Source organism: Drosophila sulfurigaster, chromosome 2R (assembly GCF_023558435.1).
Source record: "Drosophila sulfurigaster albostrigata strain 15112-1811.04 chromosome 2R, ASM2355843v2, whole genome shotgun sequence".
In the NCBI taxonomy this organism is placed as follows: Eukaryota; Metazoa; Arthropoda; class Insecta; order Diptera; family Drosophilidae; genus Drosophila; species Drosophila sulfurigaster.
The window spans coordinates 32,228,539-32,245,923 of record NC_084882.1 but is presented as its reverse complement, the minus strand read 5'-3'; the positions used below and the strand labels follow the sequence as shown (position 1 = coordinate 32,245,923).

At 39.6% G+C, this 17,385-nt stretch overlaps 1 protein-coding gene and 1 long non-coding RNA gene across 2 annotated transcripts in view; one reads left to right on the top strand and one right to left on the bottom strand.

Annotated features, from left to right (window-relative positions):
- LOC133838068 (G protein-coupled receptor kinase 2) overlaps window positions 1-17,385 on the bottom strand; it is a 58,506-nt gene that overhangs the window by 7,411 nt on the left and 33,710 nt on the right. The gene's annotated exons all lie outside the window — the stretch shown is intronic.
- LOC133838803 (uncharacterized) lies at window positions 16,430-17,331 on the top strand. Its single transcript, XR_009893996.1, has 3 exons — window positions 16,430-16,602; window positions 16,722-16,855; window positions 16,923-17,331. It is a non-coding gene; the product is annotated as an uncharacterized LOC133838803 (long non-coding RNA).

The following is a 17,385-nucleotide window of genomic DNA, read 5'->3' as shown; positions in this document are numbered from 1 at the left end:
TCTTTTGCTTCTGCTGATTCAATCTCTTAATAAACATAAAGATAAACCAAAAGAAAAAATACTTAAACAAATTCCAGCACACTTCAAATTCGAATGCTATTGCTGAGAATAATTATAATGCTTGAAACAATATTGCTGCTAAGCCATAGCTCAACTTTTGAATTATATTTCTGCCAATGCTGTTAATGGTGGTAATAAAAATGAAAGCAAATAAAATTGGCAATATTGTGTCAAGAATCTCGAGACAAACGATGCAGCTCTGCAGATAATACCTAGCCAGGGATTCGTGGAAATAAAGCTGCCAGCTAATGCGCATTTCTAATATATTAAATGCGTAACAGACTTGCGAGTGAAGTTCCAACTGCAAAACCGCATTGCTCGCAATTGCAATAACGTTGGCCATCTACAGCCACATGCAGAGAGACTCAATTCTAAACACGCATACAACCACACACCCACACACACACATATATATATATACTATACCACTACACTCTCACCATAGAGAATTAACCCTGAGTGAGCATTGGGTACTTGTTTCAGTTAACGAGCGACTGCTCGTAAACTTTTGGGCGATTTAAAGTTGCTCGCTAAACTTCGCAGCTAAGCTGCTCTATTGGGTGTGTGTGTGTGTGTCAGAAGGGGGCGTGGCTTTGCCTGTGTGTATTGCGTGTGCGTTTAATTTAGTGCCAGTGCAATTATGCAAAATAAACTTGAGAAACTTGTACAGCAGCTCAGCTCGCTTGGTCAGCGCACGCGGCAACAGCTGATGAAGAGGAGGACGAGGAGGAGGAGGAAGGAGAGGAGGAAGGAGGGGAGGGTGGATTGGAGATTTGGCTTGGCTTTTGATTTGGCTTTTCATTTGGAGCAGTCTTAAGAGGCAACAACGTCTTCGACCAAAATGAAATTGCCAACAAAAAGTTTTGCGCTAAGCTGAAGCAGAGAAAAAGCGAGACAAAGCGCAAAAGCAGATGAGAAAGTTGGAGCTAAGCACATCAGAGATTGAGAGAAGGGGAAGGCGAAGGGGAAGGGGAAGGACGCGAACGTTGCCTGAAAGTTTGATAAATAACAATTAGCTGACACAGATAGAACTAAAGTATAGTAGATATTAAATGAGTGTGTGAGAGCAAAAAGTTCTTCTGCTTTCAAAGTCAAAAGAATATTTCGAGTATATGCTGAGGCTGATGAATGATTTATAAGCGGAGGCAAACGTATTCGTTATTCCGAAAAAGATTGCGCCGTGAATACAATGTGAATAAGTGGGAAGCACTTTAATATGCTCAGCGCTAAATTCACATTGTTGTTGCCCCATTGTGAGCTATTTTTATGACCTTATCGGATGACGCTGTCAGTTAAGCAGTTGAGTTGCAGTTGCCACTTGGCACTTGCCGCTGGCAGTCAGCTACTTGCCGCATGCCACCAGCCACTTGCCACTTGCCACAGACAGCCAAGAGCAGAATACAAAGTTCAGACAGCTGGCCAAAAAAAAAAAAATAGAAGAAGGGAAGAGCAGAAAAACCGAAGCTAGGTAGAAGAGCACTTTGTAAAGTTTTTGTGTGCAATTATTAGAGGAAACGGAAAAGCGCAACAGACGCCACATTTCAATGAGAACACGAAAAACTTTTTGACAACAACAATAAATTATTTTGTGCTATGCAAATAAGAGTCGAGTCTTACTGCCGTCGAGTCTTCACTGTACTCTCAAGTTGTTGTTGTTGTTGCTGTCGCTGTAATAAATGCGAGTGGCTATAAAAATGTATTAATGAAGACGCAGGGCTAATTTGTGCTTGATGGTTTCTCTAATTAAAACCAATCAATGGGAAAAATTGCGTCTGCTTCCGTTGCGAAGGAGAAGAAGGAAAATACTTTGCCACCTCGAGACTCTCCCCAAGCTGTCTGCATGTCAACTGGCAGCAAATGCAATTTGTCAGCCAGCTGCAATGGCCACAGCAACAACAGCAGCAGCGGCTAATTGAGTAGTCGCTCTGGCGACAACCACAACGACGACGACGACAACAATAACACAAAAAGCTAAGCTAAAGAATATATAGCAGGATATACACAGGATACACACAGAGACACAGACACTAGCACATTTTATTTATAGCTCAACAAGTTGTCACTAGATTAGCGCCAGCGACGACAACAATTGACGAACTCCCATAGATCACGAGGTTGTGACCAGCGACTTAAGTTTTCAAAATTTATCGACATGCATTAAAACTTTTGGCCGACAAGTTTTGGCAGTCGCCATCCACCGCAATTTGATCAATTTGCCCCGCGCTGAGCGCCAAGAAGCATGTGACATAATTTATAAGTGTCAAATTGTTGCCGTCGTCTCGCCGAGCCTTTTTTTCCCCTCCCTACTCCAATTCTCCTCTTTTTTTTTGTGTGTGTATAAATTTATGTCGTTTTTCAACAAAGATGAGCGGGCGAGCGCAAGGTCCAAAGTCATCGTTGTCGGTTGGGACAACAGTTAGCTGCAATTATTTATGACCGGCTCGTTATTCAGCTGAAGCTGAAGCAACGAAAGAAACCCAACGAGGAGGTAACCGACGAGGTTAAATGCGCGTTAATAAGTACTGCCCCAAAGGCCAATGGTGGGTCTTCAATTGACTGACGGACGGATGGAGGAAGGGAGGGAGCGAGGCTTGCAAGTTGATGCCAAGTCAAAAGTGCGTATACGCAATGTGCAAACTGTGATAAAGTTGCAGGCACTTAAGGGAGTTGTTGCTGACGCACGCTCCATCTCATTGTCTCCAAAATATAAGAAAAAAAAGAATAAGGGTAGATGAATCAAATTACGCTGTCATATCCGATCCGCAGCGAGGATAAGCATAATTAAGCGAAAAGAGAAATAAAGAATCAAGTTGAAAGCAAAAATGATGCAAATTAAGCATACGCAGCGTCGCACAACTTTCATCTGTCTTGATTGCTGCTCCACAATCTATTCGCATTCGCAAAATCGTATCTAATTATCATATCTATCAAGGACAATGCGCCGGGGCTCTTTAGCACAATTCTCCTTTATTTTCCATCTTTTAATTGCCTCTTAAATTGAAGTTATTCTCTTTGCAGGTCTTTGCAGTTTGTTGTGTTGTTTTTCATTTTTATTGTTGTGAAAATGTTTCGTCGTTTTCTTAGCCGTTAAAAACAACAAGTGGCGTTTATTAAAACATAACAACGAGTTAGCAAACTTTCATACCGAAAACACAAAGCGCTTGGGTATGAGAATGTTGACAATGAAAAGCAAATAAACAACAAGGGCAGGGCGCAGAGGAGAACACGAGTGCGAAGAGCTTGAAGAGAGCTGCTCGAAGGGAGGCACAGCAAAGCATGAGGCATGAGGGAAGAGGCACGAGGCGAACAGACGTCACGGAGTCCATTTACCTACAGCGACGTCGACATTAAAATAATTATTACTGTTAAAAATCCATAAAAAATGAAAATATCAATAAAAAGCCGTAAAAGTTACGCCACGGGCTATCGAAAAAGTTGAACAAGTTGATTGGCAGTCGCGAAACGTTTCGAGAATGTGGCAAACCCAAACTCAAACTCAAAAAAATTAAACGAAATGCAAACCCAACCCATTTGGGTGGTCTAAATGTAAATTTCAGCTGCTAGACGACCGTGACCACGCCCACTCTCGCAAACAATGATTATTGCCCACATTTAAATGGCCGTTTCATACATACGAGACACATGTTAATAACGTGCGAGTGAGAGAAGAGTGTCATCAATGTCAATGATTTAAATATTCATTTAGTTAACTGAATGCGAGCTATTAAATAATTATAGAATTTAATGTCTGCACATTGCGCATACGCCACGTGGGCGCCATCAGCAGCAGGTACGAAAAGCAAAGGCAATTAATAGACAGCAAAAGCCGTTAAATGCAATTTATTGCGGCAATAGAACAAGAACGAGACGAGGAACGGGAAAAGGAGTGCGGAGAAATGAAATGTTAATGGTAGTTTCCCTGAAGATGCCACGTTTTGGCTTGGCGAAACAAATTAATTAACTTTCAACGTTGTACTATTAACATATTGCAGGCATTTTATTGTTGCTGGCTTGGCACACATAAAACAAATGCAGCATTCAAATGCGAATGCGAACAAAACAAATGCAAAACAATTTCGAATTCTAATTCATTTGCTTGGCAATTTTTCATTAAAATTCCGCCGACGCCAGTCGCAAAAAAATCTATAAAAATCGCATCCCCAAGTAATTGCGAAGCCGCCTTAAATAAAATGTATAAATAGATGGCTGACTAGCGAATACTCTACTACAATTTAAACACATGTGATTACAGCATATTAACGACTATGCAAATTGTTTTGCCTCTCTTCTCACTAAGACTCTGCGGTAATAGTGAAATTAGTTCTTCCAGCTATAAAACAGCGGGATGCGGACTTCGAGCCGTTATAAAACATTTTATTGCCAACTTTGCAGGCATTATTAATTCGTTTCGTTTAGGTTTTGTTTTGTTTTCGTTTTGCAGCATCGTTTGCTATTGTTCTTTTAAGCTTCATTTGCTTGCGAGACGACAATAATGGCGTCTCGAGTCGGTTTCATAATGGTGACAATGCCAGTCAACCGCACTGATGAATGGAAAAGTTCAACCGCACAGTCAACTGAAAACTCGTGTCTGCGCCAAACTCGCTGAATTCTATTGTCAAGAAGTATTTCGATATACGTATTTGAGTCTTTGCTCTCTAATGCTCTTCGATTTCAGACTATCTCGCGATTGTGTGAGTGTGTGTGTGCAAAATAAAGTAAATAATAATATTTATTAGAGTGCTACCTGTGCATGGTGCAATCCTTTTAGAGCTACTTACGCTTGTTGTGAACATCTTCTTTATTCTTCATCTTCTTCTTCTGCTGCTGTCTACAAAGCGTTATTAAGCTATTTAGCTGCACTGCGTTTGCTTTGTGAGCGTGAGAGTTTATTCTGCAGCTGCTGCCCAATAAATGTGCGTTAAGTGGCCGAGAGAGAGCAAACTCTTCTTGTCTTTTATATGACACTGGCACTGCTTGTCGTAAAACGCACAATAAACTAAACGTAAACATGCTGTGTGTATGTGTGTGTGTATGGAGTCAACACTGCGTATGCGTTATGGCTCCCATGTGAGCTACCTGTGTGTGTAGTCGAGTCGAGTTGGGTTGGGTTGAGTTTGCTTTGCCTCTGGTCATAACAACAGCAGCAGCAGCATCATCCCAATCCCAATCCCAATCCCAATGTTTAACGACAGCTAACCTTTCCCCCTTGAGAGAGCAAGTGCAAGTTTTTAGGACAATGGATAATATCGTGGGTCAACTTTAAGTCGCCCGATGACTACGAAAATATTCTGATGAAAGCTGGTTTTAATAACCCGAGACTTTGTGCTCAGTGGCGTGATTATTTCGCTTTTGGACCGAGCCTTGTTGCCGCATTTAATTAAGCCAACTACAGACACTGTGCGAGGCACCTTCTAAATGCGTATTGACACACAACTGACACGCCTGCTGCACAGGGGCTGGAAGAACACATCACTCCCCCCTCCACCCCGCCTGCGTCTTCTTCCCTTCCGAATCTGAACAGGAATATGGCTGCCTCAGAGTTTATGTGTTTATGTGCAAATGTAATTCTACGCTTCGCCGCACATCGTTGCCTAGAAAAGTTGCGCTTGCAACTTTAACCAAAGATAGTATTTAATAACAACGCATCAACGCAAAAATTTTGTATATGCTGTAAGCTGTGCCCAATAACTGTCACTGCTAATTGAACTATGGATTTCTTAGCGTCCAAACTTTTAATTACGCTTACATTTTTTTCTGTTTTAAGTTTCGCGCTCGCTCTTAATTAGTTTTTTTCCCCACGTTATTATAATAAATTTTTAAGTCTTTTAACTGCTTCTCGCGCACTTTTACTCAGTCTCGGCAAACTAATCGCTTTCCGACATTCTACTATATAGTGGATTAGCAGCCTTCACTTAATATCCCCCATCCTCAGTGTCAGTTCAGTTCACTTTTAGTTTCTCACCCTTCAAGACTTTCTATTTATCCATGAAAAAAAAAAAAAAGCAGTTTTCTTGCATAACTTTGAAGTTTTTTAATTTATTCAATTAGTATTATAAGCGCGCTGTCTTCGCACCAAACGTTAGTTAAGTTCTTTCGCTCTATTTCTTCTCTCTCGTTCCCCTTCTTAACTGGCCCTTTGCCACGCCCTGGAAGAGCAGCAGTTACGGTTATTGCAACATTCAAGTGCATTTCACATTATAATTTCTTGCTGTTTTTCTTCTTCGTGTTGCTGTTGCTGCTCTTCTTCTTCTTGTTATAAAAATTGCACAAGCGCGAGAGCGCAAGTAAAAGAACGCAACTCATTTTCCACTCAGGAAAATTGTCGCTGTATGCTTGAAAAATGAGGAAGAAAGAGGAAAGTCGACAACGACTTGAGACTCTTCTGCTTATGTACACAAAAAAGTACATGTGTATGGGTGTGTGTGTGTAAATACATGTACTATATACCATATGTATGTGTGCGTGTCGGAGAGCAACTTAAGATGGAAAAACTGCGGTGCTTTTCATGTGGTACCCATTGTATTTGACAATATTCGACGACAACTTCTGTTCACACACTCAACACACACACACACGCACACACACACTCAACACACACTTTCCAAACTCTACTTTAAATTGTTAAATTTCATTTGCTGCCTTTTGCAATTATTCTGAACGAATTGCAATTGCACTTATTATTATGTTGCTTTCTTTTCAGCTGTATCTGGCAAGCGTTTCTTTTTCTTTCACTTTTTTGGCCGAAGAAGTTTTTCAATTTCCTGTGCAATGGCAAATAGTTTCATAAATTGCAACCGACTATTGTGCTGCCAGCTGCAGTTGCCAAAAAAACCAACTTTTCTTTAAATAAATCAGGTGTAACGAGCGAGTGCGAGTATCTCTCAACACATTGCTTGAAAAGTATGCTACGATATTATGTTGTGTTCATACTCGCATTTATTTGCGTTGCCCTGATTTGCTAGTTGGCAATCTGATAATCTTGTCCTCAGCCTTAGCATTCCTGGCATCGCATTGACCCGCTTGCAGTTCAAACGGGGCGATAAAGAATGTTGGCTGGCCAAAAGCAATCACAGATCCCCATGGTCACCATCTCTCTGTCAATTCTCAGCATTTCCCTTTCTGCCTTTTATTTCATCTTTTTTTCTCTTTTCTCTTCCTGCTTTTCCTCTCACTTGCTTTTTTTTTTGCTGTTTCACAGCTGGCCCTTTACAAATGTTTTTCACATCTCGGTTTTGATTGCGGAAAAGGAAATTATTGCTAGCGCCCAGTTGCCGCCTCAAACTTTCTCGACTTCGCATCGCTTCATCGATGATATTTATATACCCTTAACTTAGGCAAATCAACCAAGTGGGTATTCTCAGCCATCTATCGATGGAGCAACTTTTTATCCGCACAACTTTAGTCGAGCATTTGATTATCGGTCGTTGTAGTTTGTGTTTTTTATGTGGCAACTTCGAGTGGCTGCAAGTTAGTCTACGACGACGAAGCACTTTGCTCTCTCTCGCTCTCATCGAACTACTAATAATAACCGAAAGCTGCAATTTATTGCCGCAATTATGTGAAGCACTTTTCATTCTGTTGATTTTGCTCGGGTTAATATTGATTTTAGCCACAGCCGCTGCTGCTGCTGCTGAATAAGCGCCAGTTCAATTGCTGGCAATTTGCCAAGCAACAACTCTGGCGTCGTGTATTATTGTTTTATATTTTCGCATTAGATCGTCCGATGGGTTCAATTGGCAATTAGATGCGCACATTTTTGATGCGATCTGACTTGACCGGGCCAATACCAAATGCCCAAGAAGACACGAGCAACAGCTCAATGATGTGGCAAGTAACAAACTTACTTATCATAAACGCAAATGTCTGCCAACAAGCATTAAGCCCAAAAAACGTTGGCAGAGCGACTAAGGAGGAGAAACAAGAGGAGGGGGGCATTTGAGCAACAACAACAACCCTCGGAAAATGTGCTGTGAAGGCGTGAACATGAAAAATTATTATGCGAGTTGGCTGTCAGAAAAAGGGAAAACCAAAAGCCGTTGCTGCCGCGTTCATCAAATTTAAAGCCAAACCACAACAACGAGCAAAATAAAATGCGAAACAAAAGAAAATAACGTCGCACTAAAGACTAAAAAGAATGCGACTGCTAAATACCCTGTGGCATAGAAATAAATAAAATATCAAACCCTCGTTTAAGGCAATTGCAATGCGACATAAATCAATAATGCTATAAATTGTATTTGCATTGTGACTGAGTGTGGCGCAAATTTGATTAATCATACGCCGCGTGTGGCGCTCAACAAAAAAAGGTGAAGCAAAAAAAAAAAAATCAGAAATCCAAGCAATTTGAACATTTGATTCAGCCAACTGTTGCCATGGCCGTGGCTCACGTTGCTTTAACATTTGACCTTTTAACAAAACACGACAGGCTCCAAGGATCTGGGACAGATCCGAGCCTGAAAAAAACGTGTGGAATGCTGTAGCTAGGAGTCAAGCGTCCCGAGCTACAAGGAAGCACATCAAAGGCAGGTCCCAAAAAGTCGGCATGACTTTTGTTTCAAAATTCGAGCTTTTAGTAGTTGCTTTTTTGTTGCTCTTGTTGTTGTTCTTGTTAATTAAACGTTGCTCGCATGCGTCGCAGTGGCACAAAGGTTTGGACACGATGCCATAACAACAACAGCAACGCCAACAACATTCGACTGGATCACATATTTTTGGCATGCCAAAAACTTTGAATTGCAAATTACATCAAAGACATTGCACGTTCCTTCAACTCTGCCTTTTCAGTATTTTGCAATTTCTTGTGGCCAACAAGAAATCGAAAAAGTAAAGAAAAAATAAGAATAGAGCGAACTTTGTCTGGCAAAAGAAAAAAAAACACAACGCAGTCTATAAGTTAAACGCCGCTTCGGTTGTGTTTTGTTTTTGTATTTGTTTTTTTTTTTTGGGACTGGCGCGTGTCTCGCATTTCAACGTCGCGTCCAAGTGCAGTTTGTAAATAATTTAAATAATTTCTGCCGAGCGCCGACAGTGTGGAACGTGCAGCAGCAGCAGCGTGTTGTGATTTGATATTCTAGCGAATAGAATTTTTTTGCAGTGGTTGTTGTTGTTGTTGTTTTTGGTAACGCACTTGCAACATGCATGCCAAACAACTGTCAGCTTACAGCCAGAGTTGCAATTTGGAGAGAGAATGGCAACCAAAACTGGCAGCTTGGGAAGCCTTTTGCATTGCAGCTGTCAAAGCATTTGTCAAAATGTTGTATATATTTCGGTGTCAGCAAATGAATTTCAAAACAACACCGACTACAACAAATAAATATAAATATGGAAATGTTTTTCCCTCTAGACTTCCCAGATAATATTTTATATATACATACTATATATGTATGAACAACACTCGGCAACACCCTTGGCAAGTTTTGCCAACTAGTTTTTCCATCTAATTGCTATTGGCTTTTGTTTTCGTTGTTGCCGAGTGTTTGAATAGTATTTAGTTGCATAGAAAAATGTTGAACATAGAAAACAAAAAACACTCGCTAGCAGACTTGTTGTTAACAATCTTTTTGTTGGCTGCAACTGAAATTGCGAAAAAAAAATACCTTGTCTAATATTGACTTTCCGTTACAGCATTTGTATGTTTTTTTTTTTCTTTGCGCGCTCACTTTAAGATGCGTTATGAACCAGACTGCAATAAAATGCGCTACGCATAGGAAAGTTAGAGAGCTCGTTTAATTACAAAATGATTGACGTTTCCAGTTTAGAACGAGTTTCGCATTTGCTTTGGTTTGGCATCTGCTTTCAAATTACTTTCTATTGATTGCCAATATGACAATCACTTTTTTTTCTTTTGGCTTCATGTAAAACATATTAATAAAATTTCACTCTTGTCTCTCTCAGGATAATCGCGTTGAGAGTTTAATTAATTTGCTTTATCATTGACATCGACTGCGATTCAGGTGCATAATTCTCTAATAATAAAGTCGATAACAACAAAATGAAAATAAAAGATGATAAGAGCGAGCGAACACACAAAAATAAAAGTAATCGAAGCGACAATTATTCTCAATCTACGGCAATTTGGCAATGGTTATTCAGATATTTAAATGACAAAATAGAAGCACGATTAGATATACGCTATGTATGTGAAATAACTGTCTTTCCATTGGCTGCAAAACAAATCAATTAAGCTGCACAGTGCTCGCATTTGTTGCCACTGTTGTTGACGTTGTTCAAGTTGTTGTTGTTGTCGCCAAGTTGACGGCATATGCGAAATTGTTATAAATTGCCGCTGCTGAGCATTCCATTGAATTATTTATGAATGAATTTTATTAGTTGCCCTCATTGGCGACTCATCAGTGTCCGGACTGTGGCAACATGAAGTGACTTGACATTAATTGCAGCGCCGGACGCCGCCAAAACGCAGCCAAGCTGTTAGTCAATTAAATGTGCCACATTTTGTACAGCATTTGATTTCATTTAGAACTGAATGACTGACTGACTGCCGGACTGATGGATGGAGCGATTGAATGTTGAGCAATTGAGTAGATACATTGAACACGTACGTAGATTGTAAGCTGATAAATATTTAGTTGTCTCAAACAAAACACACATGCCGCATTCACACGCATGTTCGACGCTTCGTGTCGCGTCGCGTCGCGTTTTTGGCCTTGTACAACATGATCGATGCTAACTGATGTTAACTGTTTACAGTTGTTGCCTGTTAACTCTTTACTCTCTTCACTCTTCACCCAGTGTTTGCCATTCGCCTTTTGCTGCATTTGCATTTTGGTTATCATAAACAAACATTTGCTGCACATTTTCCAGCCGCCTTGATTGATGGCTTCGACAACACACGCCAGCAAGTTGCAGCAAGTTTGCTTTTCGACTTTCGCCTGACCGTTAATTAAACTGGCTTCACTTTAGCTTAGATAAATCATCAACAAAATGCAAAGGAATTTCACTTTTGCACAAAGAGCACAACAAGAATGCACTCAGTTTGTGGACAAAATGTTTGTGCAGCAGCAAATGCTTCATTTCAATTATGTGGGCTTTAAGTTATTAATTTGCCAGAAACTGAAACAAAGCGAATTTGTTGATAAAACACAAACGCAAAACTTTGTGAAATGAGAATTGCCAAAATTTCCAAAAAGCATCTCAACGCAAGTCATGAAATTGATAAGCAAGAGAGACCAAGTAAATGCGATGATGTTGCTAGGCAATCATCCAGCCACAAAGAGTTGTGTGGCTTTTATACCTGCTACCCGTAAAGTTAAAGGGTAGTATAACTTTGTGCTGGTAATGTATTAAACTGAAATGTATTTAATAAACACAATGACTCTGACTCAAAAAGTGTATATCTTCCTAATCAAGGTCAATAGGTGTTATATCTCCGCCCGTCTATAAGATATGTAGCTATGCCTTTTTCGGCAGCATTTTTAATATAAATATACCGAATATATATTTCGGTATATATCAGTATTTTTGCTTTACTCTACCAATATACCAAATATGCATTTCGATATATTTCAACAGTTTTCGTTAAGTTTATCAATATACTGAAGAGACATTTCGGTATATTTCAGTATTTTTCGCTGGATGTTACCAATATGCTGAATATACATTTTAGTATGTTTGAGTATTCTTCGCTAAATTCAATCAATAAATATTTCTAGTATAAATTTCAGTATTTTGTGACTACTATAACTATATAATAAATATTCATTATGGTTGCAGTATTCTTTTGATGTATTTTATCAAAATGTTAAATTTACATTTCGGCATATTTCAGTATTGTTTGGTATATTAATTTGGTATATTTCAACAATAACGGGTATCTTTTAGCCGAGCACAAGCGACTGTAGCTTTCCTACTTTCTGCTGCTGCTGAAAAGAGGCGGCATCGAGAATTGCTTATCAACCTGTGACCAAAGCTCTGCTCTCTGACATTTGTTTGCACTGCTTGGGCCTGAGACTGAGCCTCAGCTGAGCTGAGCTGGGCCTGTTTACGCTTTTATTGTTATATAGTGTTATATTTAGCATAATGCCAAAGTGCAAACAAACAGCTGACTGACAATCTGTCAATACCGCCAACGTGTTGTCGCGCCCCATTCTTTGCCCCATTCCCCGCCATTCACGTTGCCAGTCGATCGAGTCTCTTTAGTCTGACGTCGGCTGTCAAGTGACAATGCAAAATGCATCGCAACGTTATCAGAGACAACGCTCTTGCTCGCTCTCTCGCTACATCTGTAATCAGTTTAAATGTCTATATATGCTATTACGTCAGTTGGTTTATGCAGAGTTGTCTGAACTGCACACACACAACACTCATGTTACTCTATTTATACACCTACTCATAACCACACACACACACGCACATATTCACACACACAATGGCATTAGTGGGCTAAGCGTAATTATAATTAAATTCGCATAATCCGTCTGCATGTGCGATTACCATTTCGATTGCAATTGCAAGTGGCTTGGCATTTGTGCGGTGCGTTGTGGTGCGTCTGTGGTACGGTGGCGTATACGTAATCGCTCATACGCAACGTTGTGCCTGGTCAAGCATGCCAACAAATTTTCAATTGTAATTGCACTGGCATCTTCAATTACCAATATGTCTATTTGTCCATTTGCAAGCATTTGACCATTTGGCCACAGTGCGAATTTTCTTCGCAATTAGCCAAAAAATTAATTGGCAACCAAAATTTACAAGCTCTGCCCGCATTGCTTGTGACTTTAGTGCACTTCCAAGTGCACTGCCAAGCAAATAGCAAATAGCAAACAGCAAACAGAGAATACTATACGATGTAACAAAGCAAATACAGCCATATGGCAGAGACAGGCAGACGCAGGCAGCTTGTGTAGTTCAGAGTTCAACTCGAGCAAATCGCACAAGTTTTCACATATGGCGCCAACCAACCAACTGGAGCTGAAGCTGATGCGAATGAAGGCTTCGCGGTGAGCAGCAGTCAAGTGAACGATTGCCCAACTGGGATGTGGTGGCGGTTCTTCACTTTAAACCAGGGCACCACTCAAGACACAGAAGACAAAAAAAAGAAGAAAAAAAGTAACCCCCGTTGTGTGTGGCATGTTTACATTTTATGTTTGATTGCATGTTCACTGCATTTGGTTTGATAAATCCAACAGTGGCAACCAACGAGAAAGAATGAATGAAGGATGCAAGATTAATGCTGCTCAAGTACTTCCGAGCAGCAGCAGCAGTAGTAGAAGCAGAATCACAAATAATGATGTTGCCTGATATTTAAATGATTGCTTTTTGAAGCAGAAGCATTGCTCGGGGCCAAGCAATTTATTTTAGTTAAAAATGATTGCGAAAAAACCACATGAGAATTCAGTTAGCAAAAAGAGATAAACTTGCAACTTCTGCTGAAAGATATTTTAGTTTCGTTACTAATTAATCACTGCTGTTTTCTAAACAGTTTTTTTTAGTTTCATTTCGAAATGCAAATTAAATTAATACATTACATTGAAATGACACACTAATAAATCATTTCTGTTGAATTGTTTTTTGCACACTTCGAACTTTGAAGTAAATAGCACTTTACGAAACGAATGAGTTGCATAAAAAACGAGAGTTAACAAAACAAATTAACACTTAAGACTGTGTAGTAAATAATATCAGATCACATCATATACGATATTATACGATTCACTTAGCATAGCTTTGAGCTCCACTGTAGCTCTGACTGTTGTTATTGTTTATGGCTTTTAGCTTTTGTTGCACTTGGGATTGCAGCTTGTGTTTGAACTGCGCGACGTTGCCATTTATATTGCGGCTCTGCGTCCATATGGGACCAACTGGCGAAGAAACAGCAGCAGAGGAGACCCAAGCAATCATCTATAGTATATGTTTGCAACAACGCCGGAGCTCGACGTCAACAACGCGTCAATTCAAATTGTTGCAATTGCGAATGGCAAACTCTGCATTCGCATTGGCAACTCGTCTGAATTTAATTGAAATTGCATTTGCAAAAGCGCTTGGCACTGGAAGCTTTTGTTATCAATAAATAAAATCAATTTAAAATAGATTCTTTCGTTTTTTTTTCGATTCGATTTCTGCCAAACACTTCAAAACTGATGGATGATTACTTCTGTGTGTGTGTATATGTGTGTGTGTGCCTTACTTCTATTGTGTTTATGCTTATGAAGCAGAAATGCAATTTCAATTGCTAAATTGCAAACAGGCAAATGGAAATAAAGAGACAACAACAACATTTGGCTGCCTTTGCATTTTATAATTGCTTTTTAGGCTCAACAACAACCACAAACGATGACGACGACAACTGCAACTGCAACAATGGCAACGACAACAGCAACAGCAATAGCAACCAGGTTTTGGTTACCTTTTTGCTGTTGACATTTATTTATTTGCCCTTGGGAATTGTAACTGGCACTGCACACTGTTGACAACATTTCAAGCAGCTGGTCAACCGATAAACTTCAAGTAAAAGATTGTGCCTTGGCTGCATTTGGAATGTTAAATGTGCCGCTCGAAGTGTGTGTTGCATGTGTTGGATGTGTTCGATGTGCGCTGTCAAATATTGAAATTGAATTGAAATTGATATGCGAAATGCGCGTGAACACCAAAAAAAAAAAAAAAAAAACTGTCATAAACCCCAAAAATATGGTTATTTATATTGCAAAATTGCGCATACGACACGTTTGCACAGCCAAAAGCTGCACAGTGAGACGAAATCGCAGCGAAACTTTAAGTGTATAACTAAACAGAAAATACCAATATATATATATATTTGATTTTGAGTGAGGATGCTTGTTGTGTGGCACAGTGTGCCGCATGGAATAACTCAATTTCATTTCATCAGCAAAATTGTTTAGAACATCACTTACATTTTCATGACGGGCGCAAGCATAAAATATGCCAAGTTTTCTTTTTATGCCAACACATAAAACACGATGAGGACGACGGTGAGAAAGAACAAGCCAATGCGAGAGAGAGAAAGAAAGATTGAGAGGTGCTTTCGCATATTTATGTGCATACCTATGAAGAATGTTATATATGTTTGTATGTACATACAATATAGTATATGTTGCATGTTTGTACATGCGCGTATACGAGCTGCAAACTATGGGCGTTACTTTTATTTAACGGTATATGAGTATCTAAAACTCAGCTGCCTTCCAGTCGAGTCGCCTGCTGCCGTTGTTTAAGTGCTCGTAAAACGCCTAAAAGCTGGCATCGCCTTCTGCCATCAATCATAAAGTTGCGTGCCGATGTCGAGAGCATCGAAGACCGTCTCCAGATAGTTAAGGTATCTGCTTAGCACCGAAAGAGAGACAAAAAAGTCAGGTCGGACAGGCACGTAGGCCAGCCTCCGTCGTCTCATTGTCGCACACAATTTGCCCTCATTGCGCATACGACGCGTTTGCCGGCAAATTAATCACAGATACGAAGACGTTGCTAACATAACACACACAAAATGTGTAAAACACCAACCAACCAAAAAACAAGCAACAAAACTGCCGCATCACCTAGTTGACTTTCGCTTGTTATTGTTCTTATTGTTGTTGTTGTTGCACAGCCTTCGCATTAAATTGAAATAAATTTTTGTGCAAAAAAAATAAACATTTCATTGTATACTCCGGGCATCATATCGTATATTGTATATTGCTTGGGCAGCGGCATTTGAAATGTTTGTTTTTCGCTTTTCGGCCCCGCCATATAAATAATAGACAATATAAAAAGTTAATTGTCAAAACAATCAATAAATTTACTTTATGGCCGCCGGCTCGTGCCGAAACAAATGCTGCATAATTTGATTTGCTATCTCAGCAGCAGCAGTAGGCAGCACACAAAACGCGGCTTCTTTTGTTACCTAAATAGTGAGTGTATTTGAATATACTTGAATACACTCATGGAGCCATATTTACTGTGCGCATTGCGTGCCCGAAAAATTCATATAAAAACAAATCAATTTACATATGTAATGCATTAAATTCAATCAATATGTTTTTGCTGGAAGTAATTGCAAATCGCATTCAAGGGAATTATTAGTTATTTAGTTCACTTTGCAGGCAGTATAAAATTTAATTGATGCTTTTCACCTGCAATCGAAATCATTTTGCCACTACTGCACACTTTTAATTGCGTCGCATAAATGTTTATTCCATGTGAATAAATTATTATTAAGCTGCTCACAACACAGTTGAGCTTTTTGTTATTCTTCTCGCATTAGTGACACAATACATTAATTTTACATTATGTCGATGCCAAATATATAAAATTTACGAGTAATGCAATTAATTGACATACAATCAGGCATTGAACGAATGCCTGCCTGCCTGCTTGCCTGCCTGACTGACAGTCACTCACTCAGTCACTTACATGACACACCAAAAACAACACAACGGAGCAACGCAGCGCGGAGACAACAATCGAAAGACAAACAGAGAAATATTTATTACAATCAATTACAGGCTGCACAATAATGTAGAAAACACACACACACACACTCAGACATGAAAACCAAACAAAAAGCCAGCAGCAAGCAGCAAGTGTCTGAAAGTAAGTGTCGAAATTAAATAAAATGCGGTAAACTTTGAAGTTGACTAGCCAACAAAATACCCTGCTATCAATTTGGATAAAATTCCCTCATATCTCTTTTCATTTCAAACCGTGTTTAGTCGCTTATACCTCACACATTTTATGGCATTCCGAAATAAACTGTGCGCTGATAAGCCGCCTGGATACAACAGCACAGCACAAATAACTGTACAGAAGCATTTTTAAAGAATTTTATAGCATGAGCCGAGCCGAGGTGAGCTGAACGGAGCCGAACCGAGCAGCATTTAAACATATAAGTAGTTAATATTCATAATTTGTAGATTACGTATACGCCACGGGCCGCTGATTAAATATGCCGATTAAATATTCATTTGCTGACGCAGCAACGCGTCACTTAAAACACATTTTCTGTGTCTGGCCGGCCGTCCCCACACAATTTTGCTATAGTATTTGTTATTTGCCTACGTCAGAAAAACAATAACAATAACACAACACAACACAATACACGGCAAAAGCGAATAAAAAATAAAACAACTTGTTTCCAGACTCAAGTACAACACAGGGACGGAGTGGAGGGGGAGGAAAGACATCAATAATACACATCTGCTAAAGAGGAGAGACGCTACCGGTTTTGCTCTGAGCTTAACACAATGTCGACAGGTTCAAGTGAAGTGTGTGTGCACACTTACTATATAGTACTCTCATCGACTCGCATGTGTAATTAACGACTATTAAATACACTTATTAATACTTCATTAATTAAGATTTACACAATCTGAAAAG